This window comes from Adiantum capillus-veneris, chromosome 29, assembly GCF_014529385.1.
Source record: "Adiantum capillus-veneris isolate H3 chromosome 29, ASM1452938v2, whole genome shotgun sequence".
Lineage (NCBI taxonomy): Eukaryota > Viridiplantae > Streptophyta > Polypodiopsida > Polypodiales > Pteridaceae > Adiantum > Adiantum capillus-veneris.
In genome coordinates, this window is record NC_140959.1 from 58,327,293 (window position 1) to 58,333,742 (window position 6,450).

A 6,450-nucleotide genomic window follows, 5' to 3' on the forward strand; every position below is an offset into this window, starting at 1 on the left:
TGCAACAGCAATGTGCATAATGCATCAAACTTGACAACTTCAGGATTTCCTTGGGTCATCAGTCTCCAAGTACTAGCAAAAGTCTGGTAGGAATCTGGTAAGGCATCAAGAACAATCTGCACAAGGGAACTGTCTGAAATGACCACCTGCACAAATAAGCTGCTCATTGATATCCTTGACACTAGCAAGGAAAGCGTCCATATCATCTTCCTTATGCATAATCTTCGACTCCAGCTCTTTACGCAGCAAAGCAATTTTAGCCTCATTGCGGCTTGCATAAAGACCTGCTAGAATATCCCAAGCCTGTTTTGCAGATTTTGCTGAACGGATGTGAGGGACAATGGTGCACTTCACAGACAATGCAATCAATGCATGAGCCTGCGCATCCTTAACATCCCAACGAGCTTGTTCTGTCGTAGGAAAAACAGCTCTAACAGCTGCAATCCTTGCAGTAAGACCTGCAACATCCTCAACATCGCCTACATCCTCAGAACCAGGACGTACATCAATGCCCTGCACAATGTTCCAGAAAACCTTTGACACAAGAACATGTTGCATCATATAAGCCCACATAGGGTAGTTGTCCCCATCCAACCTGTCCTCAGCAGCAAACATCTTGAACACATCTGTGTTGTTGTTGTCAGCCATGGTAAATGCTGCACCTGATGTGAAAACTGCCCGAAAATAGGAGAAACGGAGCGGGAACAACCTGTGCTATATAGTACAAACCGTAGAAGACTGTAAGGCACCTGTTATGCAAAAAACGCCACTGACAAAAATTCTACGCAAAATGACGAAATAGCCTGTGCAGTACTGCCTGTAGTGGAACGGAGGCCGAAATGAGGCCAAATCAAAATTCTGAGCAAATCAAGCTCTTTAAGCTCTCCCAAAATTTTTGTCAACCTACGAACGCTCGCCAAAGCTCACTGAAATCGGAGAAAGTGAACAGGCGTGTGCTGGAGCAGTTGGCAACTAAGCTCGAGAGGACGTGACCTGCTCTGATACCAATTGTTGGAATTAGGGTTGCAGAGAAACACACAGCTTGGAGAAGACGAAGGAAGCTCAAGGCACACAATAGAGAGTGTGTTACTTAGTGTGCAATGAAAAGATAGATAGCCCTAGAGTGATGGGCGTATATACAATGCACGGGGGAAAAAACCTCCTAAAGAGGGAACAAATGCCCCGGCGGTCCTAGTGTGTTCACACACATCACTACCACATGTATATGGTAACAATATTCTTAAAATAGTGATGGAGAAGATGAAGATCGCAGAAGGTCCGGCGCGATCTGATGAAAAAAAAGCTAAAAAGTGTCGCCACGTGGACGAACCTCTTGCCAGCATTGCGATTTCAGCTTCTACGCTAACGAAGTAAAAACTAGATGGAGATCAGGTGATAAAAGAGGTTATAGACTTCCATCTACTTCATTTGCATGCAGTGGTGATAAATGGTCATCAATTTCTTTTTGTCAAATGACATTTTCAAAGACTGTTGGACTTCGGTAGTATAAGCAAAATTCTTAATTATTTCACGCTCTAGACTTTAATATGGATCTTTGGAAATTATGGTATTTATGCTCTTTTTATATTTTTGTATATCATGCAAAGAGATTATTATGGCTCTCCATTTCCTATTCTTCTTATTTATTGGTGGTGGGGGAGGAGGTGATTGTTGTTTCCATGCAAGGACATAGTTCTTGTACTTTTTTCTTTACTCAATAGGATTGTCCGGTCCTCTATGGTTTGAGTTGTATTCTTCTTCCTCTTCTAAACTTTCTTTGGCATGGTCACTAAGGGTCTCGTCTTGCGTACCCTCTTTGTAAGAAGTCTACTCATCTGAGAAAATGGGGTCACTTGGAAAAAGATTTGAAAGAATGTGTTGTGTTTGGGACTTGTTAGGTCCATCAAAGTATGGGGCTTTTTTTGCACCATGATCAAGTTACATGCCTCATTTTTGGAGCAAAAAATTGGAGTTTTCCATGCAAGGCCATGTTCGGAGGGCACATGATGGCCCAATCAAGCATCTTTTGCACCAAAGAACCGCATCGAGGGATGTTTTGAGACCCAAGGGGTCTGTACCAAGCTCCGTGCACCACAACACAGATATTCCTTGTTTGAACTGTAGATTGTGGCCAAATCAAGCATCTTTTGCACCAAAGAACCGCACCGGGGGGTCTGTTGGGACCAAGCTCCGTGCGCCACGATGCGCAAAAGGCTTGTTTGACCATAATCTGCCCTCGGAACATGGCCTTGCATGGAAAACTCCAATTTCTCGACCACAATGCGGCCAATATATTTTGGCAAAAGAAAATATTTTGGAAAACCCCGATCTTGACCAAAGCTCAAGAACGAGGATTGATTTTTGGTTTTCTGGTGAGTGATTTTAGTTTTCCAATGAGTGATTTTTCTCATGTACAATGGATTTTGCTCATTATGGGGTCTTAAAAATGTGTTTTTTTAAAATAAGAATTACAAGGGTAAATCAAGCTATGTACTTAATGCATTTCTATAAGAAATGTGGAATACAATATGGATCTAGTAGCAAGGAGAGTAGAAAGAGATACAATGCAAAGTAGATTAGCGGCAAATCAAAAAACTTTAGATTAGCACAATATTACAAAGTGATGATATCATCTACCCATGCGCTGTCGGGGGATAATTGTGCGAAAGGTGAGCCAGGAAGGTACCGGGCTCCTGGCTATGAGAGGGGAAAAAGTGCAGCAGATGCGATTACCAACACAACAGTATTCAAAACAAACAGTTCTCCTAATTCCAAATAATCGACAGAATCCATGTTTAATCAATCACTAATGAATCTTAAATGCTCTTTACAAGAAGAAACCTGGCTTAATCCAGGTGCTAAACAGAAAAATTAATAAAATTCTGCTTACTCTGCCTTCTACTTCTTCTCGTTAAGACACACAAGTTTTCCTTCCAATAGCCGTCTGCTTTGGCTTCTGCTTCCCGATTCAATTGGCTAATGATGGCTTAGAAGCTCGGCTTAGGTTAGGGAATTGTCTTGGGATGAGAAGCTCAAAATTTAGAGAGCTTATGAAGCTTAGCATGGATCTTGCTTATGAGCTTTCCTGCAAAGCTTGGGCTTAGAGTAGGTTTTCTTGGCTTAATCCGAGCTTGGAGAGATTTTTCTTATGGGATTCGAGAGGTTTTGCTTCTGAGCTCGAGCGGTTAATGAGTTATTTGAGGTTATGGTCTTCAAGGTTTAAGATGGCTTAACCAATTTACAGTAGGTTAATGAGAGCTTGTTAAGCTTAAGAAAATTAGATATGACTTTTGGATGACTTGAGGGCTTACACTTTTCTTTTGCTTCGGATGGCTTGAGGGCTTACACTTTTCTTTGGCCTTGGAGATTAGAGAGCTCAAGAGATTGAAGAACTCAGGAGACGAGAGCCTATTCCTCATGAGAGAGCTAACCGATGATGCTTTCTATAGCTTGCATGGCAAAAAATAACCCTCCTATTCTCGGCATCCCATTAGCGATATCGCTAATGGGATTGACCTCTTGATGACTTGGCAGGGTCGTAATCGAGCAGTGCCGTTTGCAGCGGGATTGGTTCCGAAACTGAGCACCTTGGCGAGCTAGGCATTTTTGTCTTCTTCGCCGGTGTTATCCGACATCTTCCCTGGCCTGCGTGTGCGTTTCTTGCTTGCATTGTTTTTCTCCTCGCTCCCGCCATGACCTGGCTAGCCATTTCTTTCTTTGCTTCACATTAGGTTTTTAAAAAGACCCTCCTTCATTGACTTCATGGGCGGCCATTGAGAAGGCCTTTGGGCGGCCGGACTTTGTAAAGGGCATCACGTTTGGCATACAAATGGCCCATGCAAAGCTTCGGGTTCATGTTCGATACACATGTCGGCCAAGGCTTTGCCAGGCTTCTTCATTGGCGGCCATAATCATCATAAGGGAATCACATTTTGCATACATATTGGCAAAGGAATTTTCAACCACAACATTTCTTCCCCGGCCAGAGCTTCCTTCATTGGCGGCATTCAGACACACTTACGGCCATGCAATGTTGTATACATTCGGCCAAGGCAATGCCAAGCATGATAACATTATTGATAATTTTAATTCCCACATTATTCTTGTACACATACCGACCAAGGCATTGCCTGCAATTATTGCATTCCAAAAGACAACATTCTAGACACAAAACTTTGCAAAATTTACGGCACCATATTTGGCATACATAGCTAGCAAAGCATTGCCAAACACGACATTATCTTCTTGAACTTCGATGCCCGTATCAACATTCTGAATGTGATACTCCTCAAACCAATTACTGCTCCATGCATTCTAAAATCTCAGCTGCAGCTCGTTGGCCGAGCGGACCGGAGTGGTACGAGACCGGCCCCCGGTGAATATTTACCGGCCAATATCTTGGTAACCGGAACTTCGATCACTGATCTGAAAAGTCCGATGCGCTTCACAAAGTGAGCACTTCAGCCCGACGCATTCATTTCATTTTTGCCCCTTCAGCTGCAGTTGCCCAATCCCCTACAGATCTGCTACTGACTCAACTTTAAACTGTCATAACTTCTTACCCGTAGCTCCGATTAACGAGCCGTAAAGACAGGAACGTAGAGCTTTTGGAGTACTTTAGCTTGGATTAATAAAACCCCATCTATGACCACTTCAGTAATACTCACTGTTTAGCATTACCAAGACATCTTCTGACCCTTAGAGCCGCATCTAGCACACTTTCAGCTTAAAAACTGGCTTGTTAGCAAGCCCTTATAATTGATGATGAATCCTGTAAGCTTCAAATAAACCTGATTGGTATTCCTTTGCTCATGTTCTTTTCATGGGAGCGGAGCGGCACAACAGCGCTCGCAAGATAGAGCTTAGATGGTGATTTAGACAACTACAGCAAGTAGGAATAGAAGGGACTAACAATCCTTCAACAAGGATGTGTTGTGTGCGTCAAGTGTGCACACCATTCTACCAAATGACTCATGAGAAGGCCTCCTTATATAGATGTAAGGGAGCCTCTAAACGCCCATGTGCCAGCCACTCTTAGATAGCCAAGTCCAAGTACGACTCTCCCATGAGCCCATGTGTAGCCTCTTTTGGCTAGACAAGTCCTCCTCATACTCGTCCACTAGCAAAGAAAATCCGGCTACCAGTGAAAAACCACAGACAACCGGCCACCGGACGGCCATTTTCCCTTTGTCTTCCGACCATCGTCCGGCCAAGATATTCCGGCAAAAAGGAATATTTCGGCAAAAGGAATAAAAATTTGGCCTTGAATTTTCTTTGTACCATCCACGATATCACAAATAGAGATCTCATCACACCGTGCAAAGCTGGAAGTGCACCATTGGCTTCTCCTCATATGAGGGCCTTACAAACTGTGCACATTAGGAAAAGTTTGGACTAAAAAATGGGCCTTGTAAGAATTGTTGATGTGGCATAGCTTTCAAAAAGTGGGGATCGGTAAATTTTTTGCAAATAAGATCCAAACTTGTCGGAGGTTGGATATTTAGAATCTACTCTTCAAATGATATCTATTGATATATAGCATGCATGTATTGGACATTGCCTTCATGTAGATCTAGGAAAAGGTGATTTTAGATTACCGTAACGATAACAAAACCTGGCTGATTGAAAAAAAATGGCATAACTTTCATAGAAGTCATCCAAACTTTTCGGACCTTGGCTCTTTAGAATCCATTTTTCAAGAACTTTCCAATGATAGGTCATATCATGGGGTTCTAAGAAATATTTAGAGGGGTCTACCGGGTTGCTTTCTTTTCTACAACTTTGATGATGTGGCACTCTTAAAAGACCCAAAAATGAGTTCAAAATTTTCCTAATGGCATATGTTGTGCTGGCAAAATTGGGAGAGGTGGGCATTGCAAGTATACCAACAATTTCCATGTCCATCTTTACCAGAATAATTTGTCAAATTGCAAGAATTTTCATTATCATTAGTGTAGGCTAGATATTTCTTAGGTTGGCTCAAACTTTTTGGAAAATTCCATTTTAGGTATGTAGCATAGTTGTGAAGCTTCTACGATATTTCAATAAAGATTGATGGAATTTAATACTCATTTAGGCTCAATAATAAGTTGCAATTTATACTTCTATTTTTTTTTAATCCATTTTTTGGGTCCTTTGAAATCAAATAAAAGTCTTATCATGTTTTTAACATATTAAAACTATACTTCCATGAATATTTCATATTGTATATGGAAGTTATGATCAGATTATCAAAATCTATCATGACCTGAGTGGTCTAAGCCACTAACTTGATCCAAGGAACTTTTGTGCATATGTCCTAAAGTCCACCACTTACCCCACCATTCTAGCATTTGGTCAAAGATTCATTAAGTTTTAAGTACTTACTTAGACTTCCAAATAAGAGGCCCTCCTATATCCCATTCTCTTCCTAAATACTATAAAGGCTAATTGTACTATTAGCAACTATAT